The sequence below is a fragment of the Jatropha curcas genome, chromosome 5, assembly GCF_041381405.1.
Source record: "Jatropha curcas cultivar XTBG-Jc1 chromosome 5, XTBG_Jcur_1.0, whole genome shotgun sequence".
Lineage (NCBI taxonomy): Eukaryota > Viridiplantae > Streptophyta > Magnoliopsida > Malpighiales > Euphorbiaceae > Jatropha > Jatropha curcas.
Genome location: NC_143155.1, coordinates 12,346,876 through 12,370,678, shown reverse-complemented (window position 1 = coordinate 12,370,678; position 23,803 = coordinate 12,346,876). Strand labels below are relative to the sequence as shown.

General features: G+C 39.2%; 1 non-coding gene across 1 annotated transcript; it reads right to left on the bottom strand.

The window, feature by feature from the left end:
* Window positions 1-16,569: 16,569 nt before the first annotated feature.
* Window positions 16,570-16,676, bottom strand: LOC149496230 (small nucleolar RNA R71). The gene has a single exon (XR_016321058.1). It is a non-coding gene; the product is annotated as a small nucleolar RNA R71 (small nucleolar RNA).
* Between the last annotated feature and the right edge of the window lie 7,127 nt (window positions 16,677-23,803).

Sequence of the window (23,803 nt, the reverse complement as noted above, 5' to 3'; positions counted from 1 at the left end):
GCATTGGGGGGTAGCTTTAAGAAGAGGATTTTTGCAAAACTAAGGGAGACTCCTGCATTTTTAAAACTCAACTCACAAATCCTAAGGCAACTAGTGTTAACCTTGGATTCAAGTTGAGATTTAAGATTTAATCAATCAAAAAACCCCTTGTGATAAATCTGAAACACAAACTTTAATCTTGAAACTCGGATAATTGGATTGAAAATGAAGGAGTTGGGTTCTTCATCCATTTCTCATTCAATCTCCAAGTGAAACCACCAAACGTAGTTTTTTTGAACCTTTAATCTATCTTTTCGTCTTTTTCTTTTCTTTTTCGGTGTTTAAGACACCTTTTCTGGGTCTAGTTATGAGGAAAACCTATGATCAACCAAACAGGGGATCCTCCACCTCTATGGCACAAGGCCAATAAGAATGGTGTGCAACACTTCCTAGTGTCTCACGCCACTAAGGCCAGATCCCTTATTTTCACCTAAGAAATACCACAAGCATGAGGCGCATGCCATAGTCCCTTGTGGCGCAAGGCCTTTCAATTTAGAGGCTCCCAATGAATAAAAATCTAATAAACATCCCGATTTAGTGATCCTATGGCCAAGCTCCTACCTTAAAAGGTTTGTGATGCGTATTAGGTCATATGTGGATCAGATAAACAAATAAAACATGATTGAGAGCAATGGTTGGTGGATTTGTTCATCCTTCTAGGATGAATATCAAGATCATGAGCTCAAATCCTGTTAAAACCTTTAAATTTTTGTCATTTAATTGCTGTCTTTTACTTTATAAGCACGTTATTATTTTTGTTCTTTAATATTCATGTTCTTCAACTTATGCCTTTTAGTTTGATGTCTTATGTCTATTATTATGCTAACCCCCTAGTATTTATAATGTAATTGTGAATATGCATCATTTCATCATTCTTTGTATGCATTGTAAATAATGTATGCATTGTGTTTGTATGATTTATCTTCCTTATTGTGATTTAATGTGTTATTATTGCAAAATGTAAGGGGCCCTTAATGGGATTCCCATTATAGCTTATTTGTAATAGATAGATTGGGTTTGGGAAATTTGGAGGATTTGAGGGTAGATTGTATTTTAGGAGATTGATTTGTATTGTATTCTCCTCACCTCCCCTTCTTTGGATGGTTTATTTCATGTTATGTTGATGAGATTGAATGATGTTTTCCAAAAATGCATAAAAGGTTTTACATCTCAACTTTTTAGTTTAATTGCATTATTAAATTGTACTGAATTAAAGGATAACTAGGAGGCCGACTTAGCTAGGTGAAATGGGTGCCTAACACCTTTCCATTTCGTACCTAACTCCTGGATTCATCTCTGGTTTAAAACTGGATTAGTCGATTCCAAATAATCAATTAATTCGAGAAGTTTTGCTAATAAGGGTGGCAACTCCAAAATAAAACTCTTACCAAAGTAAGAGAACCTTTTTTCCAAGGATTAAACTGGTTTAAGTAAAAGAAAACTATTTTTATTAAATAAAATAAATCAAGCCCGTTCGATTCGATTCTTTCCAATCTTTTGGAAAAAATCTGACATAATCAGCTTGGTGACTCTGCTGGAGATTGAGCCCAAAATCTCTAGTTTTCGATTTTGGTTTTGAATAAGAGAGTTGACTCTAAAAGTTGTCCAATTATTCAGAACTTTTAATGATGTTATTAACTTTAAATTGAATTTACTTTTCGTACTTATAAATGTCATTCATGAATTTATTCTCTTCTTAATCTCCTTTCTACCGTAAACCCTAAAGGTAATATTGGGGGTTATGATCTTCTCACTCTACTCGACTGTTTGGATCCGCCACTAATATACACCATCCATAAGTCAAGTACCATTTGGTATATCAAAAGAATTGGCACAATTCGTTATTACCATTACGTTTACACCCAAAGTAAACGGGAGGAAATAACCAATTCTTGCTTATGGAACCCAAGACTTAATAAACTTGACCTAAGCTCATGTAGTTGCCCCTAGTTCCTTCCCTTTAGGAAATACCTTAATAATATTTGTTTTATAGCATTCATTCAATAAATGAGAGAGGCGTCAGTCCAAAAACCCATGATGGTTTATGGGCACAACCTATATGTCCTAAGGTTAGAAAAAGACCTTACCTCGAATCGTGTGTGGGAGTTATATGGGTGGAGAACATGCATTTCCCAACTCCCATCCCCTTTGTTTGTATATAATTGCTATGAGTGTGTCGTGCCTCATTCATGCATCATTTACTTATTTTCTGATAGCTATCTAGGTAGATTCCATCATAGCTCGATCTCGACGATCGAAGCGCCAAAGGGCAAAAGACTTAAGAGAAGTGTTGGAGGTAAAACGTGCTAAAAGAGCTCTTTCCAATAATGACTGTAAGGCCGAGGCCCAAATGCCTAATAGGGAAGCTCCTTCAATCCCGACTCTAATGAAGGAAGACCAATTAGAAGAGGCTCATAAACTCTTGCTTGAAATAAAGCAAGCACAACTCGAAGCCTTGACTATCTTCCAAGGTTTGGAGGCGCGATTCACACTCATACGCAATATCACCAACCGCCCTGTAGAAATTGGCCACTTCACATTAGAGGATGTAAAGCCATATCAAACCTCTTAGGCTTTGAGGTTTCAAAAATTGTAAAATATTTAATTAGGGCCTAAAAAAGAATGACGAATGTAAAAAAAAATTCACTTTTGAAGAAGTAATGAAAGAGTCTATTTTTGAGCCAAATATTATTAATGCTAACTAATAAAAAAGGAGAAAGAAAAAGGTCTCAAATGTATAAAGGACCCTGTTCAAGTAATATTATGCTTGAAGCAAAAGGAAAGGGATATGAAAAGTAAAAAAAAAAAAGAAGAATAAGCAATAAGGTCATTATAAGTATTTGGCTATGAAATAGGGAAAGTTTAGCTCCTAACAAGTTGTCAAGAGCCTTTCTCTGATTTTGGATTTGAGCAGTCGTGATAAAGTCATGAGAGAATACAACATTAGGTGCATTTCATGATGTTGTGATTGTATTATCACATTATTGTATGCCATTTCATAAAACATGCATTCATGCATACATGCATCATGTCGTGTTTTCTAGCAGTCATTTTGTGCAGTCAAGATAGCAACACAAAGAGAGAAACCACTGAAAGTAGTCAGTTGGTTGAGCACATACAGCCGGTTGATTAGAGTTGAAGAACCTTCAACCCCCTCTGATTTACCTAGTTCAGTTTCTTCCAGTCCATCGGGCTCCCACTTTAAGATTGAGTGTTCTTCAGTTCGAACAGATTCAGTTTTAACTTCTGCTTCTACTGATAAAATGGTCAAGACCAGTGTTCCTTTGTTTGAACTGGAAAAGATGATTAAGAAAATAGTGGCAGCTAGTCTTGAGAAGTTCATGAGATCCGATCAGGGAAAAGAGAAAGTGGTAATTGAAGATGGTGAAGAGGCTATGGATGAGTCTGAAAAGAGGGAGCATGTTGACGACACTTGGCAAGACGATGAGTTTTTTAAGATATCTGCCAAAAAGTTTGAGTCTGAGCCAATCATCTCAGAAAAATTCAAAAAGATAGATAAGAAGCTGATGCGAAACCCAAAGGAAATGAATTCCTAGAACCCCTAATCGAGTGGATCGGATTAAAGATGAAGATAAATTCCCCTCTATGGCACCCCGCGTTTATGAGGAAACGGAAACACCAATAATCGAGAAAGAGAATTAGATAAACACCATAACAAATTGATAAGTTTACCTAATTCTTGATGTAATTAGAGGAAAGCAATTTCTCATAATCACTCTAAGCAAAGGCACATGCAAAGCATGAACAATTTCTGTATTTCAATTTGATCAAAAGTTCTTATTTACAAAGAAGACAATAGTATTTATACTAGAAACTAACATAATTAGGCTAACGTAATACAAAAGACCCATTAACAAAAGCTCAAACAAAGACAACAAAAGGCTAAACCAAATAAGGCATTTTTAAAGATAAAACACGTTCAACTCAGGCCCTAGCACGGCCAGGGCGTGCAAGCCAACACGGGCGTGCTACACCAAACACCCCCAAGAGTCAGACTCTAGCACGGCTTGGGCATGCTACTCAGCACGGGCGTGCTCCTCTTTCAACACTTGTCTCCAACAATACAAGAAGCCTAGGTGTGCCTTCAAGTTCCACACAACACTTGTTAAACGCTTGGTCATGAAGCTCTTGTGAAAGTTGGTCTTGAAAATATAATTACATGGCTGCCCCATATCGCTTGGCACGGCTCCATGTATTTGGCCCACTAGGAAGCACTAAAGGATCTCCCAAGTTATTCTTCATGCTTCGATTGATGAGTGGTGGCGGATCTGTATCATTCCCCGTTTCCTCAAAAAGATTTGTTGAAAGGTATTATTCTTATAGTATTTTTAATATATTTTTTATTAGGAATTTTAGTAGTTTTAATTACTTTAATTAATTTTTATTTAGTTTTATTTATATTTTTGTTCAAAGCTTCCTTGAATCATAATCCACTTGATCTTAAAGAAATTTGCAGGGTTTTGGCACAGAAAAGAGCAAAATAAAGCAAAACACACAGGCCCTAGCACGCGCTGCCCGTGCACATTAGCACGCCCGTGCTGAACTTAAGGAAAATCAAGTGGAGACTCAGACTCTAGCACGGCCAGACCGTGCTATCTGGCACACCCGTGCCTAAAATGACCTCAGGGCATGCTTGCTTAAGCACGCTCGTGATGCATTTCATCCTGGAAAGTCAGAGCCTAGCACGCCCTAGCCATGCTATGGGGCATGCCCATGCCATAGATTTTTCTCTGGACGTGTCGCGGAGCACAGCCCATGCTAAACCATCCATAAAACTTAGACTCTGACACGCCCAGACCGTGCAAAACAGCATGCCCGTGCGACGAATTTGGTGCTGTCTTGAATCGAGAACGCCAGCCAGTTTCTATAACTTACATGGGCCCACCTCAGATATTTTCCTGACATACAAATCAAGATCTAATCCTATTCAGGAAGATGGAAGAGTCCTAATTGAGAAGAAATCCAAAGCCCAAACAGTATGCTATCTCCAAAAAGAGTTCTTACTTAATAAGGATTCTATTTCCTCAACGGATTCGAAATTTCTCCCAGGAACTCTGTATAAAGAAAGGATCCATTCATTGTATAATCCATCTTTTGTTATATTGTTTTCTCTCTCTCTCTCTCTCTCTAAGACTTCAAGTATTCAAGATTTATGCCAAAATTCAATGAAGCCGTCCACGTTATTTGCTGCCTAGTTTTTATCTCTAAACTCTGTAACTTGTTTTATTCTTTCATTATTTGTCTGATTATGGAATTTTATTCAAGTAGTATTGAGTTTTATTTAATTACTATGTCGAACTAAATTCTCATACTAGGGATTTGATGTAGCTTAATTTCTTTTCCAATTTATAATATTAGATTTGTTTTTCTTTGTTCAAAGTACAATTTATTATTGAACTTAATGCTTCCAGGCAGAGTTTCTCTCCTGGATTGATTTATTTCATTAATCACTATTGGGAGAAGGGTTTTTGATATGAAAAAGGTAATAAATTACATGAGAATAATAACTTGATGCGGAAGCTATATGGTTTGACTCATGAAGGGTTTTCATAAGTTAATGACCCTAGGTTATGAATTCACAAAAAAAACCACAAAATTTAATGATTTAATTCATGTTTGATTACACTATTGAAAGATAGGTAATTGGATTTGGATTAAAATAGCTAACAAAACATCAGGAGAGCTTGTTAGTGATTTTAGGGTTGTTTCCCCGACTTGAACAATTAAAATTGATTAACAAACTAATAAAATAAATTGGATAGAGTTAAGTGAAATCAAAATCCCTAGTAACTTTAAATCCTTGATTTCTTTTCTTCAAACACTGTTGCTTGGTTTATTTTTGTTCTCTTTAATTATTTAGTTTAAATTTCTCAAAATAATTCCCCCTTATTGCCGTGTAAATAATAATAGGTTAACATTATTTTGGTACTTGATATACAATCTCTGTGGAGACGATACTCTATTCATTCTATATTACTTGTTGTGATTTTCATATACTTGCAAAAAATCACTGTCAAGTTTTTGGCGCCGTTGCTGGGGATTGGCGTTATCAATATCAACACTAATTACCTTATTATTAATTTAGACATTTACTTTTCTATTTTATTTAATTTTTTTAGAAGATTATTTCAGGTGTTTATGCAAAGAAGATCAGGTAGGAATGAACCCTTAATCTTTGATCCAGAAGTTGAAAAGACATGTTGTAAGAACAACGTGTTTTCGTACCGCCCCGAGCGAGCCGAAAAACATCATTTTTGTTTTGATGGAAAATGATCTTGCTTTGAACATGTGATGACAACACATTTTATTGGATACGATGCCGATAAATCGGTCTTATAAAACATTTTTGAGTCGCCACCCATTTTTTCGGCAATGGGACCGTTTATTTTATAAAAATGACTCCATTTTAAACCCAATTCTATTTAAGGCCAAATTATTTAAAAGACTGGTCAGGCGCACCAATGCGGTTCTGGGTAAGGGAATTGGGTACGCCGGCCCGTTGGAAGCTGACGTCGGGAAAAACCGGCCTCTTTTAACCTACGATTTCTAATTTATTTTAATTAGAAAAGTCAAATTATTTATTTACTTAAACCCAATCCAAATGAATCGGACCGAGTTCTTACATGGAAAATTAATTAATCGTCCCAATCAAATTCAATCATGCATCCAGAATCATTAAAATCATTTAAACCAAAGCAGTTAAATCAAATAAATAAAAGACCCGCTCTTGCCTTATGGTTAAAGGCGGGCAACAAACCGAACCTAAAATTACATTCTACCTGATTCAAAAGTAAGCCCAAAAAACCAAAAACCCAAAATCATGCATAATTATTATTTAACATCTAAAATCACATTTTATTTTTAATTTAATCCTAAACATGCAAATTATTGATAAATCAACAAATTTAATTTTCTATTTCTTTTAAACTGAAATCATAAAAATTCATACAAACAAATACGTAAAATCACATTTTAGTATTCTAAGCTTAATTAAATTGTGGTCTGTTCATAATTGGGCATTTTCAGATTTATTGAAGAAATTAACTCTGGAAGCTTAGAACAGTTGTGTCACACAGCTAACAGTTGCGTCACCCAGCTGTTCCTGGATGAACAGTTTCGTGATGCAGCTGTTCCTAATGAACAGTTGCGTGACGCAGCTGTTCCTAATGAACAGTTGCGTGACGCAGCTGTTCTTGGATGAACAGCTGCGTGACCCAGCTGTTCATGATGAACAGCTGCGTGACCCAGCTGTTCTTGGATGAACAGCTGCGTGACGCAGCTGTTCAGGCCCAAGCTCGTTTTCAAACGCTTTATTTAGATCATTTTTTATTTAAATGTGATTTAAAAACTCGTAAAATGGCCAAATATGAACATCATACAATTTAATGAAGCTTAAATTACTAAAACCACAAAAATAAGTAAAAAAATACAAAGAATGGTAAAGAGATTACCTAATCCTCAGATTGAGGATTGTAAATGGATTGAATGTCTTAACAAGTGATAATTAAGATCTCCCAGAAGCTTTGTTTCCAAGAATTCAAGTTCTCTTTCTTTTGTCTTTTGATTTTTTTCTCTCTTTTATGATTTAATTCACCTAAAATTGATATCTAATGGCGATTTTCCTTCAAACGAACTCAAAAGAGCTTCTGGAGGAAAATATGGCCACACAATATGTTTTTAGGGTTTTCAAAAATCGTCCCAAGTTGTCTCAAACGTGAGAAAAAGATCTATTTATAGAAGTTGGTCATAGAGCATAGCTGCATGACGCATCTATAGCTGCGCGACACAACTTACTTGCTGTACCAAAGCTACATGTCATTTAATACAAAAACGTCATGTAGTCTATCATAGCTACGTGACGCAGCTATGACCCAGTCAAAGACTTAACATCATCTCTCTCTTTTTTTTCAATTTAAATCCTTGGATTAAAAGACTTCTAGATAGCATTAACCCATTCATTTTGCATCCTCGTTTCCTCATCGGATCAGGCGGGGACATAAAAACATGCGTCAACAGTTTGTCCCACACTTTATCATTAATTGTGTAAACGATTAATGTTAAAGTGGTCTACTGACGCGCCTTCAATCTGGTACTCATCTTCAAGGCTCGGTTTGATTGGCTTTGAAGACACCTCCGAAGCTCGGTCTGATTGGCTAGAAGGATTTCGAGTTGACTTGATCATCTAGCCACTCCCAAAGCTTAGTTTAATTGGTTTTGTCAGCTCCAATTGGATCTGTGAACAACTCCAAAGCGAGGTCTGATTGGCTTTGAAGCACCTCCGAGGCTTGGTCTAATTGGCTCGAAGGATTTGAATTGACCTGAAGGCTCCAGTCGAACTACATCAGCGTTCTAAGCATCGACAGTCATCTGGCCACGTCCAAGGTTCTGTTGAGATCATCTGGCCACGAACAAAGCTCAGTCTAATCGGCTTTGTTGGCTCCAGTCGGATCTATGATCACCTTCAAAGCTCGGTCTGTGTACAAACAGATCTCGCTTTGAAGTCACCTCCGAAGCTCGGTCTAATTGGTTCGATGGATTTTATTGTGTCACCTTGAAGGCTCCAGTCGGACTACATCAGCGTTCTGAGAGTCAGTAGTCATCTGGCCACATTCAAGATTCTTTTGAAAATGGCAATTTCTGTATACAAACAGATCTTGCCTTGGTAGGTCTAAAGAGCAATTTCTGTATACAAACAGATCTCACTTTATGGGTCTAAAGAGCAATTTTTGTATACAAATAGATCTCGCTTAGTGGGATCAAATAGCAATTTTTGTATACAAACAGATCTCGCTTTGTGGGTCCAAAGAGCAATCTCTGTATACAAACAGATCTCGCTTGGTGGGACCAAAGAGCAATTTCTGTATACAAACAGATCTAGCTTTGTGGGTCCAAAGAGCAATTTCTGTATACAAACAGATCTCGCTTAGTGGGACCAAATAGCAATTTCTGTATACAAACATATCTCGCTTTATGGGTCCAAAGAGCAATATCTGTATACAAACAGATTTTGCCTTGTCCAAAGCTCGGTTTAATAGGCTTTGTTGTTCACCTCCTCAGCTCAGTTTAATCGGCTTCAGAGGGTTTGAAAAGAGCAATTTCTGTGTACAAACAGATCTTGCCTTGTCCTGATCAGCTTCGCAATACACCATCACCAATCAGGATTAGAATCCAAACAGCTTCGCAATACACCATCACTGCTTGGTGGGACCAAAGAGAAATTTCTGTGTACAAACAGATCTCACTTTGTGGGTCCAAAGAGCAATTTCTGTATACAAATAGATTTTGCCTTGTCCAAAGCTCGGTGTAATCGGCTTTGTTGTTCACCTTCTCAGCTCAGTGTAATCGGCTTCAAAGGGCTTGATGATGTCCAAAGCTCGGTGTAATCGGCTTTGTTAGATGTTGGAGCATCACATGCCCCCATGCATTAATAACCATAAACTTTGAAATTTGAAATTTTGCATCAGGGCAAAAGATTTTATTTTTGCCCCCAGTCTGGAATTCCGTCCCGGAACCAAAAATAATAAATTTTAAGCAAACCTTGAAAACTTTATTTTTTATCCATTGCAAAAAAAATTTGAAATTTTAGCAAAAATTGCTAAATTTTTCTAGTCCCAAATTTTCAGGTATACTTTTCCTGATGTGGTGTTGAAAGAAGACTTACCTGAGGGTATTTGATGATTTTGATGATTTTGCCCCCTGTGTGGCGAGTAGATGGAATTGTTGAAGTATAAGAGCTGCACACCGACTCCAAATTGATTTTTTTTTGACTTTATTCCTGCATAAAGAAAATAAAACCACAGAAACAAAAAGGAGGCACCCCACCCACTTGCAAGAGTGGTCCACCTTGTTAATGCGGGCAAAAATACCCATCTACTTTATTCCAAAACGGACAAAAGACAATAAAACGAAAGCTAACAAAAACCACAAAAACAAAAAGGATTTACATTTTTGAAAAAGATGGGGTGACCATTTTATCACCTGCAACATTCAGAAAGAGATAAAATATGCAACTCCCTCATGTATGCATGAACCTATTTAAGCGCTAAGGATTTTATTCACGGTTTTTCTTTATCGATCCATCCAAGGAAACCACCGAGAAAATAGCATTTGATCTTCTGATCGCTGTCTAAGAGAATCCAATACCCGGGCAGGACCAATAGCCAAAAATCTTCAAAACGATGAGCAAATTCTGAGCAAATAGGCAGAGAGGATGGTCTTGTAATCAATGATCATGCCCCAGAAACAAAAGGGAAGAAGAATTTGAAAATCAAGCTCTTTATTGATCTTACTTCTTTCAACGTCATACAGAAGTAAAGAGCAACTACTTTAATACAATAGTCATTCATTCTAACTACTCATTCGCCTATTCTCCTTCTTGTCAGGTTGATGGCATTAAGTAACCGATCGCAAGTATGTCACAAATGCATGGCATAGATTTCACATTTAAACTAAGCACCACGCGTTAATCTCAAAAATTTCTTTTTTTTTAAAATCTAACTTTTGCCTAGGCTGCCCTTTATGGGTTTTCAACCTAGCGAGCTCATTTCTTGCCTAGGTCGCCCTTTCGGGTTTTCAACCTAGCCCCCCCTTTTTTTTATGATCGAAGTCAGCATCTCAGACATAGAATCTTTTCATCTGGTCTTGATTAATGATCCGATTAAAAGGCTTCCCTTCCGTAGTGACCAATTCAGCGGCACCTTTGGCCAACAGTTTCTGGATTCTGAATGGTCCATGCCAGTTGGGTCTGAATTTCCCTCCAGGATGACATTTGCTTGGAAGTGAAAACCATTGTCTGTAACTATGTGATGAGGAGCACCATAGCGACAGAAAATGTTCCACTTAATAAATCTAGTCACCTATCTGACAGTCAATGAATAAAACGGAGTTTTTGGAAAACTCACTTTCGGCTTTTTTTTTCTCTTTTTTTTTCAACTATCATATTATTTTTTATTTTATTATCATTTTTTCTTTTTTTTCTCTTTTTTTTTGTCCGTAATGGAATACATCCCATTCTTGCAGCACTATCGATCAGAACATTTATATGTGGAAGAGGGAGGTCATCTTTGGACAAGGTTTTGTTTAAATCTCTGTAGTCGACATAGACTCTTAGTCTCCCATCCTTCTTGAGCACAAGGACTATGTTTGCTAACCACTCAGGGTAATGCACTACCTCCAAGAAACCTGCATCTAGCTGCTTCTCAACCTCAGCCTTCATCTTATCTTGCCACTCTGGTCTGACCCGTCTTCTTTTCTATTTTACTGGCTTGACATTCGGATCGGTAGGGATGGCATGCTCTGTAATTGACTTATTGACCCCCGGTATATTAGCATAACTCTAGACAAAAACTTCTAAAGTCCTCTTGAGACATTCTTGGAGATAGTTTCTGAGCTCAAGCTTAAAGTCTGATCCGATTTCGATTATTTTGGGATTTTCAGTGGTGCTTAGGTTAAATGCAAAATGATACAATGCATTTATGTCAAATATGCGTGCGGTATAATCAATGCCATGAACATAACAATCAGGAGAACAAGAAAACAAGTAATCAAAATTCACTCCCATTGATTGAAATAGTAAAGGAAATCCATCCATATTGTTCTCAAAGCAACATTCAGAAAAACAAAAAACAGGATGAAAAGCTTGTTCAATACATTAACTTTAATGGTTTTCAGGCATCAGCTTACTACCCTCAGAAGGCTTGGTGATCTTCCCACTATCTATCAAATCTTGTATATCATGTTTGAGTCTAAAGCAATTATCAGTAGAATGACCTTTGCACTCATGGTATTCACAGTCTTGATCAACAAACTTGCCTTGAATAGGCCTAGATGGATAAATTGGTAACTTTGACAATACACCATTCCACCATTCCTGATGCAAGATCTCATAACTGTGCTTAATGGTCTACCTAAATCAGTGAATTCCCTTCTCATTCTCTCATTAACAGCTCCAACTATATTGCTACTCCCTGATTGGTTTGTAGCTGTATTGCCAACATTTCCATTATAGTCACCGTAGGAAGACCGGTAATTACCAAACCCTCGGCTTTTCTTTTTCTCTTCATTGTAGAGCTCTTCGATATTTAATCCAGCCCTTTGTACCAAAGAAAAGTTAGTGAGGTGTTGAGCCAACATCCTCTCCTTAAAGTAAGGCAATAAGCTTCGACTAAAAATCTGGATAAACTCTTGATCCTTTGGCCTTGTCTGTACCATAAACAGTTTTGTCCTCCATCTTCTGTAATAATCGGAGAAGCTTTCATCCTTCCCCTGCTTTAGGCTTTCCAAATTATGAAGACCAAACTCATCACTGTCATCTGTTTTAAAGTGCTTGAGAAAAGCAGTCTGAAGCTTGACCCAATCTCTCTATGTCTCCACATCCAAACCATCATACCATCTTCTATAGCTTTTATGCAATGTCTGAGGAAATGCCCGTAACACATCCTCTTCATCATACCGGTTCATTTGGGCAACACGAATGAACTCAGACAAATGGGACCTCGGGTCATTATCTCCTTCAAATAAGGTATGTTTGAAGGTCTTGGAAGAAGTAGAGCCTGTGGGTTTCAAGACATATTCAGCCACATGGAAATTGGTGACTGGATCCTTTTCTTTCGAAACAGACATCTTCTCCACCTTATCCTTCAGTTCTGCTAGCTGCTTAATCAGATCATTCTCAGCCGGACTAACATTATCAGCTGCTGCTTGGCTACCCAAATCGGGTTCTGGAGCCTCCCTTTCCATAGTTACAGGGGAAGAAGTTTGATTACTTGAAGAAGGGGGAACCTGATTCTGTACCCTCTCTTAAGCCAAAGCAGTGGCTATTATATCAGATATGGCCCTTAACTGGGCCGGAGAAAAACCAGTCTCATTCACGGTATTGTCAGCCATCTCAACTACAACCGGATCTAAATCAGAAACCGAATCAGACGAACTTGAACTGACCACAGAACTAACCGGAGCACGCTCGGGGATTGGGGGCACTCTGACCAAACGTTGACCAGGCTGTCGGCGCCAAACTCTGGAAGTGATTTCCCAGAACAGATCAATTTTGGCTGACAGATAAAAGGACCTGAGTTAAAGGAGGTTCTGCATGTATGCATGAAGAATAGAGGCACATAGGATGAAGAATGCAAATCTAATGTGCTAATAACCGGTATGGAAATAAGATCTCGTTTTCAACGAGTGGACCTAAAATTCGGCATGAATAACATAACAATAATTTACTTTGTATTCAAACATTTCCGGCATTATCTGTTGTCGACCGTTCCTCTTGGATTTTACAGTCGGCTATTTTCTTTCGAGTCCCTAATTTTTGCCTTGGAATGAATGAATTTCCAAGCGGGATACTTCTTATTATTATTTTGTTTTTGTGTCCTTACTTTTTGCCTTGGAACATATGGTCCCAAGCAGGATCTCATTTTGATTAGTTACAAAGCTTTTTGCAATCTCACGCTTACTTTCAGATAATACGAGAAATGTGAAAATACAAAGGAATCGCAACCCCCTTATAACTCCCTTTTTTTTGGGTATTAATTCACTATAAACGATTGCATTATGTTATTCAAAACGAATTAGAGGTCCACTCTCAAAAGCAAGATCAAATGTCCATACCGAAAATTAGCTCTTATTAATGCATGGCTGAAACGAAAAGTATCACGTGATGCATGAATGTCACAGCATATGAACAGTTTATAATACACAGGGGAACGGGAGTTGGGAAATGCATGCCTTCCAACCTTATCTCTCCCAGACACGAGTTCTGTTGGTAGAAATTCCGACATCTATTTCCTAGGATTTGGTCTAATCTCGACAACTAGCAGGGGGTTTTGAGATTGGCGAAACAAACTCTCGGAATGAATGCGACAGAACAATAGAAAACAGACTCAGGTTTTCCTTATGGGGAAGTGACTAAGGCTTTCAACTGCATGCATGGGCTTTGGTCCATTAGGCTTACAAAGTCCGGGTTCCGTAAACAAGATTCGGGCTTTCACATGGGCCTACTCCTTTTGACGTACCTTTTAAGGTACTAGGCTTGCAGTTGGTAAAATTGTTAATTCTCGGGTGGATGTGCCTAAAACGCAAGGTTTAGGCTGGATCCACCTTCAAAGTTAACAATGATACCGAGGGATGATTTCGGGTAGAAAGTGGTGAGAAGAAAGAAATACAGTAGGATGCAAGAACTTAGAAAAATAAAGGAAAGCAAATAAACAACTAAGGACGATTAAAGAATTTTCCGACAGCTTTCTAACCAATTTTATTTACAATTTTAGAAAACATAGGGTTTTAGAGTTAATTCCTAATTGCAACCGACTAATTATTTAAAAAATAACCGGGGATTAGTGGATGCATCCCCAGTGAAGTCGCCAATCTGTTTTCACACCGCCCCCGAGTGACCCGAAAAATGTCATTTTTTGTTTTGATGGAAAATGATCTTGCTTTGAACATGTGATGACAACACATTTTATTGGATACAATGCCGATAAATCGGTCTTATAAAACAATTTTGAGTCGCCACCCATTTTTTCGGCAATGGGACCGTTTATTTTATAAAAATGACTCCATTTTAAACCCAATTCTATTTAAGGCCAAATTATTTAAAAGACTGGTCAGGTGCACCAATGCGGTTCTGGGTAAGGGAATTGGGTACGCCGGCCCATTGGAAGCCGACGCTCAGAAAAACCGGCCTCTTTTAACCTACGATTTCTAATTTATTTTAGTTAGAAAAGCCAAATTGTTTATTTAATTAAACCCAACCCAAATGAATCGGACCGAGTTCTTACATGGAAAATTAATTAATCGTCCCAATCAAATTCAATCATGCATCCAGTATCATTTAAATCATTCAAACCAAAGCAGTTAAATCAAATAAATAAAAGACCCGCTCTTGCCTTATGGTTAAAGGCGGGCAACAAACCGAACCTAAAAATACATTCTACCTGATTCAAAAATAAGCCCAAAAAACCAAAAACCCAAAATCATGCATAATTATTATTTAAAATCCAAAATCACATTTTATTTTTAATTTAATCCTAAACATGCAAATTATTGATAAATCAAGAAATTTAATTTTCTTTTTCTTTTAAACTGAAATCATAAAAATTCATACAAACAAATACGTAAAATCACATTTTAGTATTCTAAGCTTAATTAAATTATGGTCTGTTCATAATTGAGCATTTTCAGATTTATTGAAGAAATTAACTCTGGAAGCTTAGAACAGTTGTGTCACACAGCTAACAGTTGCGTCACCCAGCTGTTCCTGGATGAACAGTTGCGTGACGCAGCTGTTCTTGGATGAACAGTTGCGTAACGCAGCTGTTCTGGCCCAAGCTCGTTTTCAAACGCTTTATTTAGATCATTTTTTATTTAAATGTGATTTAAAAACTCGTAAAATGGCCAAATATGAACATAATACAATTTAATGAAGCTTAAATTACTAAAACCACAAAAATAAGTAAAAAATACAAAGAATGGTAAAGAGATTACCTAATCCTCAGATTGAGGATTATAAATGGATTAAATGTCTTAACAAGTGATAGTTAAGATCTCCCAGACACTTCGTTTCCAAGGATTCAAGTTCTCTTTCTTTTGTCTTTTGATTTTTTCTCTCTTTTTATGATTTAATTCACCTAAAATTGATATCTAATGGCGATTTTCCTTCAAACGAACTCAAAAGAGCTTCTGGAGGAAAATATGGCTGCACAATATGTTTTTAGGGTTTTCAAAAATCGTCCCAAGTTGTCTCAAACGTGAGAAAAAGATCTATTTATAGAAGTAGGTCACAGAGCATAGTTGCGTGACGCATCTACAGCTGCGTGACGCAGCTTACTTGCTGTACCAGAGCTACATGTCGTTTAAGACAAAAACATCATGTAGTCTATTATAGCTGCGTGACGCAACTATGACCCAGTCAAAGACTTAACATCATCTCTCTCTCTTTTTTTTTCAATTTAAGTCCTTGGATTAAAAGACTTCTAGATAGCATTAACCCATTCATTTTGCATCCTCATTTCCTCATCGGATTAGGGGAGGACATAAAAACACGCGTCAACACAACGTCGCTAGAAGAACACGTGAAAGCAAACCCAAACAGCAAGCAGACATGGACGATGAAGTTAACCTCAAAACAGACCTCAACCTCATGTCCGCACCTTGCGAGATTACACAACACCTTCTCTTAATGGAATAACCTCAAGTATCACTAGACCTAGGGTGGAAGCTAATAATTTTGAAATTAAACCTGCAATTATCCAAATGCTTTCCACCTCAATTCAATATGGAGGTTTACTTAATGAAGATCCTAACGGTCATATCACAAATTTCCTGGAGATTTGTGATACCTTCAAACAAAATGGTGTTTCCAAGGATGCCATAAAACTAAGACTCTTCCCTTTCACTCTTATGGACAAAGCACAATCTTGGTTACAATCATGCCCAGCTGGAAGTTTTACAGCATGGGAGGAATTAGCCCAAAAATTTTTAGCAAAATTCTTTCCATCTTTAAAGACCACAAAACTGCGCAATGAGATAATGACCTTTGTCCACCATGATCAAAAGAGTTTGTACGAAGCTTGGGAAAGATTTAAGGACTTATTAAGAAAGTGCCCACATCACAGTTTGCCTAAGTGGTTACAGGTACAAACTTTTTATAATGCATTATCTCTTAACATTAAAATCACTCTAGATGTAGCTGCAGATGGATCTTTTGAAAGAAAAGAAATTGATGAGACATACGACCTGATTGAAGAGATGGCAAGCAATAGTCACTACCAAAACAGCTCCGAAAGAAAGAAGTCTGCAGGAGTCTATGAGATAGATGCCATTACAGCACTCAATGCCAAAGTAGATAATATGGTAAGAAAGTCGGATTTATTGACTACTAACCCTGTCAACTCTATTATGCAAATTTGTGATAGGTGTAATGGGCAACATGGGATTGGAGAATGCATGTTAGACTCTTTAAACCCGTAGAATTTGGAACAAGTAAACTATGTGATAAATCAAGGAAGGAAGAATTACCCATACTCTAATTCTTATGATAACAGATTGAGTTATCACCCTAATCTTTCGTATGGGAATCCAAACAATGCCTTGAACGCACCACCAGGTTTTATACCTCAAGAGAAAAAATCTCATGATGATCTCCTTATTGCCCTTTCTAAATCGCACATGGGCTTCATGAACGAAACCAGAGAAAACAACAAAATCCAGCAAGCTGCGATAAGAAACTTGGAGATTCAGGTAGGACAGTTTGCAAACATGATGGCATCCCGACCTCAAGGTACATTACCTAGTAATACCGAAAAGGATCCTAAAGAGCAGGTACAAGCTATCACTTTGAGAAGTGGCAAATAGTTGGAGGAACCGCCGAAGATAGAAAAGAAAAAGCAAGAGCAGAAAAAAGTTCCCCTCATTAACCTAGAAGAGCAAGAGGAAGTAAAACCCTATGTTCCACCTGTTCCTTTCCCACAAAGGTTAAAGAAAGCACAAGATGACAAAAGCTTCCTCAAATTTCTTGATGTCTTCAAAAAGCTTCAAATCAACATCCTTTTTGCTGAAGCTCTTGCTCAAATGCCCAATTAAGCAAAATTTCTAAAAGAGATCCTAAGCAAGAAACGAAAAAACTGATGATCAAGGAACGGTAATGTTAACTGAGGAGTGTAGTGCAATTATTCAAAATAAATTTTTTATTTTTAAAAGATCCATGAAGTTTTTCTATCCCTTGTAACATTGGTAATCTTGATTTTGAAAAAGCTTTAGCAGATTTAGGTGCTAGCATTAACCTTATGTCTTATGAAGTTTTTAAGATGCTAGGGATCGGAGAGCTAAAACCAACAAGGATGTCTCTACAATTGGCAAATCAATCAATCAAATATCCAAGTGGAATTGTAGAAGATGTGCTTGTAAAGGTAGGTACATTTATCTTCCCTAATGATTTTGTTATTCTTGACATAGATGAAGATAGAGAAGGATCCTTAATCCTTGGAAGACCCTTTCTTGCAACTGCAAGGGCGTTGATTGTGTGAATACCCAAATTTTGAGGCTCAGAAAGCCTGTTTTCCCGGACTGCAAACAGTCCGGCCGGACCGGAGGCTATTTTGGAAGTTCACCGAAAATATGCCGATATGGTACTTAAAACGTCCAGAATGTCGCGAGGATCGCGGAACAGGTCCCGGAATATTTTTCGAAGGTCCGGAACTCCCAAAAAGGCCCCCGGACCGAGGCACGGTGTAAACACCGGCCACGGCGGCGCCTGTTGCCGGCCACGGCGGAGCCGGCTGCCGGCCACGGCGACTCCGGCCGCCGGGCACGGCGGCAGCAGCCGCCCAACCTGGGCGGCACCTGCCGCCCCACTGCCTGGGCGAGGGCTGCCGCCCCGCGCGGGCGAGGCCTGCCGCCCAGCGCGGGCGGGGCCTGCCGCCCAGTGCACGCGGGGCCTGTCGCCCCGCGCGGGCAGGGCCTGCCGCGCGCTCGGGCGAGGCCAGCCGCCCAGCGCGCGCGGGGCCTGTCGCCCCGCGCGGGCGAGGCCTGCCGCCCAGCGCGCAGGGGCGAGGGGTGCTGCCCAGAGCCCGCGAGGCCTGTCGCCCCGCGCAGGCAGGGCCTGGCCCCCCACCCCCTGGGCGGCACCTGCCGCCCAGCTTGGGCGACACCTGCCGCCTAGACCGGGCGGGGCCTGCCGCCCTGCCAGGCGGCACCTGCTGCCCAGCCCCTTCGGCGGCTGCTGCCGCCGTGCCGGGCGGCAGCTGCCGCCCGAGACCCGAAAATGGCCTATAAATAGGCCATTTTCAGCCTATTTCTAGGCGCCTTGTCTGTTTTGATAGATGAATCCTTCTCCCTCTCACGCTCCTTGCGTTTTCTTTACCGCTTTTTGCATTTTAATTTAATTTTTATTGCATTTTTATTGTGATATTTGACCACTAAAATTAAATAAAATTAAAAATTAATTGATATACCTAAACGAGGAGCTTAACCTGGAGTTAAGAAGCGGTCGTCGATTAAATCAGGTATGTAAACAAAACTCTGCCTATTTAATTTTAGCACTTCATGCATATTTCTCTCCTACTCTTAATAATTCTACAATTGCATAAATGCATCCACGTCATCATCATTTTTGGTAAATAAACTGCCTTAATTAATTTGATTAAGCTTAACGCCTGATTAATTAACAATCGTGGCAGTTAAGCTTAAATCCGACAATATTGGCTAAAGAGCTTAGTTAATTAATAACTACGGTTCAATCGCCTCATTTCGAACAAATCTGGCTAAAAGTCCAATTAATCAATAATTGCGGCTAAAAGCCTTAATCAATCGCGTTTTGGCAACAAATTGCCTACAGTTTAATCAATCACAATTTTGGCAACAAATCGCCTAAATCGACATATTTTGGCCAAAGGCCTTAAAATCAATCTTTTGAGCGACAAATCACCTAAATAAATCAATTTTGGCTCAAAGCCTTAAAATCAACACTTTTGAGCGACAAATCGCTTAAATGAACCATTTTGGCACAAATGCCTTAAAATCAACACTTTCGAGCGACAAATCGCTTAAAATGAATCATTTTGGCACAAATGCTTTAAAATCAATTACTTTGGCGACAATCGCCCAATCACATCGTTTTGGCAGACAAATTGCCTAAATCACATCATTTTGGCTCAAAGCCTCAAAATCAACCATTTTGGCGACAATCGCCTAAATTATACATTTTAGCAAACGGATTGCTTAAATCAACACTTTGTCGGCTCGAAGCCTTAAAATCAATCAATTTCGGCTCAATGTCTTAAAATCAACAACTTTCGGCGATGAAATCGCCTAAACAAACCATTTTGGCTAAGAGCCTTAAAATCAACGATTTTGACGACAAATCGCTCGACAAAAATCATTTTCGGCAATAATAAGCCCGAACACCAATTTTGGCAAGAATAAGCCCAAATCAACTCTTTTGGCTAAAAGCCTCAAAATGAATCTTTTGGTAATAAACACCTAAAATCAATCAATCTTTGGCAAAATGCCTAAACAAAATGCACAAAGCATACACACACCCATGCATTAAGCATACCATTCAAAGCCCTCTAAAAGAGGCCTATCGAACTACGTTGACTTTGATCTTCCATTCAAACGGAAGTACGTAGGCACGTTTGGGATTTAACCCCGAGCGGCAAGTCGAGATCACATAAACATTTTTCATTGGTCCAATTACTTCATCTTCCTTGCAAAGCATTCATTTTTTTGGTTAGTTTATCAACATGACATAGTCTCGGGATCCACCTCGGGTTCGAAGATTGTGCCTTAATCATTGGGATAATTAATCTAGCATTTAGGTTAATTAAAATTGAAGTCATTTAGGGTTTTTTTCCTAGTTTACCCGAAAATAATTAAACAAGGTGGCGACTCATACATTCACGTGCATTTCTGTCCTTAGTCACATGCATTCATATGCCTATGATATTCGGGGGAGGGGTTCACAGATTGATGTAAATGAAGGTAAATTAACTTTGAGGGTAGGTCAAGAGGAAATTATTTTTTATGTTCTTAAATCTTATAAACTTCGTATGGATTATAATGACTGTTTTAGGATTGATGTTGTTGATGAATGCATGAAAGACACTTTACATATTAAGACTAAAGATGACATTAATAATTCAAGCATCATGAATAAGGAAGAAAGTGAACCACCAAAGCAAGAACTAAAACAACTTCCATCTCATTTAAAACATTCATTCTTAGGTGAGAATAATTCTTTTCCTGTTATTATTTCTTCTCACTTAACACTTGATCAAGAGGAAAGGTTGTTGCAGGTTCTTCGAAAACATAAGAAAGCTCCAGGGTGGTCAATTTCAGATTTACAGGGAATAAGCCCAAGTGTATGCATGCACAAGATCCTGATGGAGGAAGACTATAAACCTTCAATTGAGCATCAAAGAAGATTGAATCCAAATATGAAAGAGGTAGTCAAGGCTGAGATCATAAAACTTTTAGATGCTGGCATTATCTATCCAATTTCTGATAGAAGTTGGGTAAAACCTGTTCAAGTTGTTCCAAAGAAGGGAGGTATGCATGAAGTGCTCAAATTAAATAGGCAGAGTTTTGTTTACATACCTGATTTAATCGACGACCGCTTCTTAACTCCAGATTAAGCTCCTCGCTTAGGAAATATTAATTTTTAATTTTATTTAATTTTAGTGGTCAAATAACACAATATAAATGCAATAAAAATTAAAATAAAAATGCAAAAAACGATAAAGAAGACGCAAGGAGCGTGAGAGAGAGAGGGTTTCGTCTGTCAACACAGACAGGGGGTGCCAAAATGGTCTGAAAATGGCCTATTTATAGGCCATTTTCGGGTCCCCGGCGGTAGCTACCGCCTGTCTCGGCGGTAGCTGCCGCCGAAGGAGCTGGGCGGCAGCTGTCGCCCGGCTCGGCGGTAGGCACCGCCTGGGAGGGCGGTGGCTACCGCCCTGTCGGTGGGGCGACAGGCCCCGCGCGCGCTGGCGGTAGGGCTCGCCCAGGGGTGGGGGGCCAAGCCCCGCCCGCGCGGGGCGACAGGCCCCCGCGCGCGTTGGCGCGTTTTCGGTTCGGGGCCATGATGGAAGAAATGTGTCCTCTTTTCGAGGAGTTTTGTGCTATCATAGGGTGTGACCCTAATGCCCCTTTAGTCAGGCATGAGGTTAAAGTTGGGTATATTCGGTCATTTGAAAGTTTATTTCAATTCAGCCGGCCGCAAGCTAAGGCCATGATTGTTGACGACCAGAAGGCAATTCTGATGCCCCTGATTGATGAATTTTCAGGGGTCGATTTGGATGACCCAGACCAGATGAGGCTGAGGATGCGGGCCTTTGTATTTTGCTTATTATCTGGTTTCTTGTTTAACAAGGATCCAGGCTTCGGGGATCTGCGATTTCGTCCTATGATTCGACAAATGGAGGATATGGGTTGTATTGGTGGCATTGTGCTAGCAGAAACTATCAGGAGCCTTGACAGAGCTGCTTTAGGCTTTGAGGACTGGACGGTTTCCCCGATTATTCTCCAGGTACTTCTCCTCTCTTCTTCCTCCTCTTTTTTTTTTATCATTTTTTTTTGTTCCTTTGTAATAGAAAGGATCCATTACTCAGGTTTGGTTGAAGGATCATCTTCAAGTGGTTGCTGCTCCTACTTCATTGCCTTATAACCCCGTTCAGTACCGCATGCGGAGGATTTTGATCACATACCCGTCTGTTGGTGCATGGACCTCATGGCTGATTGAATTGGGTCTAGATGAGGTACTGTGGTTTGTGCCTTGGTATGACATCAACCGATTTATTCAGGTTAGCTTCCGCCATACTCAGGTTTACCTGTTGGGCCTTACACATTGCACCTGGTACTGCGCTTCGCGTGTTCTGAGACAGATGGGGATAGATCAGACTGTTCCGACCATGGATGATTCCCTAGCTGATTCAGCCATCACTCCGGGAGTTACTCGAGCCGTCCTTAGGGCCTGGGTTAGGGACCATCATATGGTTAGACCTTCACCTAATCCTGCTGGTATTCAGACCTCTCCTGAATACCGGTCTTGGTTTATGACCGTTGTCTGGCCAGTTGAGAAGCTGAGGAGGAACGCACTGCTGAGTGTACTTGAAGGTTGGACTCAGGCTGACGCTGGTAATGAGGCTGGGACTGATGAGGAGATTCTATTGGCTCCCCAGATAGGAAATGTCAGAGAGAGTTCGAGAGCCAAAGATGACTCAGAAGACGTTGCCCCACGGAGACGACGGGGCACTTAGACTTTTATGGGCTTTCTGGTTTTTTGTTTTTGACTCTTTTCGGTATTTTGGCTTTGGACTTTGGATGTATGTTTTATTTGGACTTGGACTCTACTTTCTTTAGTTTTCTGCTTGATTTTAGACTGTTTGCCTTTATTGTTTTTTATTGGGCATGCCACTTGTCTTTTAAGCTTTCCAAGCACTTTCCAACTTTTATTTATTTAAGCTCTAATTTTTTTCTTGCCTAAGCCGCCCTTTCGAGTTTTCGGCTTAGCGAGCTACCCATTTTTTTGCCTAAGCCGCCCTTTTCGGGTTTTCAACTTAGCGGGCCCCGATTTTTGCCTAAGCCGCCCTTTTCGGGTTTTCGACTTAGCGGGTTTTTCTCTTCTTTTTTTTTTTTATCCTTCTTTTTTTTATTTATTTATTATTGTTATTATTATTATTTTTTTATTGTTGGCAAAGAGGAAAGAATTATGGAATGATTTTCATTAATGTTTAGACCGTACCCAATGAGGGTTGCCTACATATCTCCGATACATAATTTCTTTTTTCCGAAGAGAATCAGGTCTAATGTAGTTCATTTTACATTATGCAATGCTTATTACACAAAATATCTTTTTAACTGATCTAAATTACATGGATTCGTGAATTCCAAACCATCTAAATCAGTCAAGATGACGGCTCCGCCGGACAATACTTTCTTCAATACATAGGGTCCAGCCCAATGAGGACGGAACTTCCCACGTGGGTCTATGATTGGCTGTCTAATCTCCTTCAGGACCAAACAACCTTCTTCCAGCTTCCGGTCTTTGACCTTCTTATTGAAGTGTCGTGCCATCCTTCTTTGGTACACTTGAGTTTGGTGGACTGCTTGTAGTCGCTTTTCATCCATACTCAAGAGTTGTAAATGATAATTCTTTGCCCAATCTGCTTCGCTAATCTGGCTTTCCTGGATAATCCTTGCCGATTGAACTTCCAGCTCAATAGGCAACACTGCTTCCATACCATAT